Here is a 3,214-nt window from a genome sequence, read left to right on the forward strand (position 1 = left end):
AACCTGGGTACACCTTAAATAACCCAGGAAATATAAAAATGGTTCAAAAAATTGTGGTACTTTCGTATGATGGAATATCCCTCAGCCATGGAATCAATGTAATAAGACCAGTAGCAGCAAAATGAGTGGATTCAGGTACGATGATTCTAAGTGAAAAAAGTCACACAGAAAAAGAAACTTATCATAAGATATCACTTATGAAGATCCTGTAAACATGGCTACACTTGAACAGAGTTAGGAAAGAGAACAGATTCTCACATTTAGAAAACACACTTATGGGGCGTGGTGTTGTCGCGACAACAGACTGTGACGCTCGGCGAGCCTGAGCTCTGTTCAGGTGTGGGTCTGGACCCTCGCGCAGGCTCGATGTGTAACCAGTCCCAGCTTAAGATGGAGCAGGGAGCCGAGCACCTAAATCAGTGGCATGGGGCTCCGCACCAGTTCACAGAGGATACTGAGAAGCCAATGTCCGTCTTGGATGTGTCTTCATCTCCCAGAAGCAGTGGAGCGCACACCTCTTGGAACCATGGCCCATCAGGCATTCAATGCGTCCCTCAGTACATAGAGCTGGAGACGACCTCCTTGGTCTCTGCTGAGGCACCCAGGCAGAATGCCAGTGAAATGGGGTCACACTGCAGTATGTTGCTGCCTGACCACGGTGTGAGCTACTGCCCCCAAGTGACTTTCACTCCTTCCCAGATGATTTACACTGAGTGAGTGTCTCCTTCCCAGACAGAAATGATGATTTTCAAGGGGCCCCAGGCGATGCCCTTAGGAGAGCCCAGTATTCCAGGGGTGGCCACAACCTTTGGTGGGAATCTAAGGATGTCCTCCAATGGGCCACCAGTCTCACCTGCCAGTGGAATCCCAGTGATGTCCCACATCAGAATGCGAACAATGCCTTATTCTGGCCTCCCAACAGTAACTTCTAATGGAGGCCCTTTAACACCTAAAACATTATTGGATCCAACCACGCCTTCCACTGAGGCCCTGGCAATGCTCCGTTCTTTGGATCAGATGTTGCCCCCTAGAAACCCCCACAACTATGGGATGCCCCCAGCTGGATCGCCATTATTGCTGGCTTTGGAATCCCAGGGCTCTTTTGTGAGCCAGCCAGTCTCCCAGGAAGGCCCCTTCCTACCTAAGCAACCCTTACCTGCTCCATGGAGAGCAGAGCAGTACTCTGGGGCCCAGGAAAGGGCTCCCAGGAGGAGATCCCCAGTTTCAAGGCCTTACCGCTGCGACTATGAGAACTGTGAAAAAGCTTACACTAAGCGCTCCCACCTCGTGAGTCACCAACGCAAACACACAGGTGAAAGGCCCTATAAATGCATGTGGGAAGCCTGTACTTGGTCCTTCTTCCGTTCTGATGAACTTAGAAGACATACTCGGATACACACCAGATACCGACCACATAAATGTAACCAGTGCGGCCGACAGTTCATGAGATCCGACCATCTCAGGCAACACCAAAGGACTCATATGCGGGTGCCAACATCCCCAGACCCACCAGCTGACAGTGGACATATGGCTGGCCCTCCTGCTCCTGGTCTTTAGGTCAATCTGCTCTTCCCCTCATTTTGGCTTCTCTGCCCAGATCCTGCCTGCCTCTGACCAGCTAGTCTCTTTGGTAGGTGTAGGTTTTGATGGAGATAGAAATATTATGAGGCAGTGTGGAAGCCCATATGAGCTCTGGACCTAGTCGGGGCTCCTCAAAAACTGTCTTGGGTGTCCTCACATCTCTGGGGCCACCTACTTTTGTTCCAAGTTCAGCCACATGGCAAGATGGAGCAAAGTAGCGATTGGGAGCTTTATAAAAAGCTCTTAATCTTATGTCACTCCCAGCTTGAAACCCTTTAGCGACTCTCCTTTGCCTGCTACATAAAATCTAAGTACCTTATCTTGGTCTTTGACAGTTTCCAGAGACAGACTATGTTCAAATCCTGAATTTACCACTTACTAGCCATGTGACTTTGGGAAAGGTCTTTGATCATTGTGCCAGATTCCCTCTTCCGGTAAAAGAAAAACAGTATTGGACTGTTGTGAACACATCTTATGTACAAAATCAGATTTTGTCTGGCACTCACCAGCCTCCTGCCCAGAGTTTGTCTCCTCCCATCATTTCCAGACTTGGATGGAATGCCCCCACAAGACATGGGATCTGGCACCTCAAGTAGCCACTAGCAACCCAGGAATGTGGAAGAGTTAGTGCTCCTGGGGTAACATTTGACTAATGGGAGATGGGAGAAATCCAGGCCGATAAATTCCCTCTTCTTCCCTCCCTTCCCTGAACTGGTCTGGTGCAAGACACCATTTCTCCCAATGGGGAGACCTCCCAAGTAGCCAGTGGACACACCTTCTGTGCCTTTTCCAGTCTTGTCATGAAGCAGACTCAACCTGCTATCACCTGGCATTGCCTCCCATTCTCTTGCGTCAAGTCCCTTTTCTCACTCTCAATGCCCTGTATTTGCATCACCCAAATAAATCATCGGTACTTAAAAAAAAAAAAAGAAAGAAAGAAAACACACTTATTCCTGCTTAAGGGGGAAAGAGAGCTGAGGTGATGCATAAAAGCAGAGTTTGATATAAGCACAGGTAACGTTCCAAAAACCAACTATGGAATAGACAAGAGCTACACCTTCCTCAGTGAAAGGGACTCAAAACCCCATATTTCCCGCAGAGGAATATATCTCACTAGTTAGAATCTTAAAAACTATGTATTGATATGCCTGCATAAGGGAATCAAGTGTGTCTAGACTGGCATAAACATGGCAGCGAGAATCACCTCAAACCCACTATAAAAAGGAATTTCAAAAACAAAACAAAAAAACAGGGAAATTCTTTTCATTTCCTTCAGGGTCTCTGAGGAAACCTGGAATGACCCTATCTACAATGACAGCTGGATGTGGCATAAGTTTGGACACCTTGGACTGAGAGGATTGGTGATATTGGGTGAGCAAATGCAGACCCTTTCAAGCAATAATGCATGGCACCCATTCTATGCGTCCCAACTCTCCAGGTTGAAGGGAATATTACGACAGCTATAACATGTATGGGAACCTAGAGAATGGACACACTGTGAATACGAAAGGTTTGTAAAACTCAACGAATAGTACCTCTTCTGGTGCTCCAGTTTGACTTTCCAAGTGCTTTACTATCAATCTCCCAACTTGCAGAGACAGCCCCTTTACCCACCTGTTTTGCACAGGTTGCC

The 3,214-nt window shown here is 47.6% G+C and overlaps 1 pseudogene; it reads left to right on the plus strand.

Annotated features, from left to right (window-relative positions):
• Positions 1 to 390: 390 nt before the first annotated feature.
• LOC132496433 (Krueppel-like factor 17) lies at positions 391 to 1,557 on the plus strand (annotated as a pseudogene).
• Positions 1,558 to 3,214: the final 1,657 nt, after the last annotated feature.

This window comes from Mesoplodon densirostris, chromosome 9 (genome assembly GCF_025265405.1).
Source record: "Mesoplodon densirostris isolate mMesDen1 chromosome 9, mMesDen1 primary haplotype, whole genome shotgun sequence".
In the NCBI taxonomy this organism is placed as follows: domain Eukaryota; kingdom Metazoa; phylum Chordata; class Mammalia; order Artiodactyla; family Ziphiidae; genus Mesoplodon; species Mesoplodon densirostris.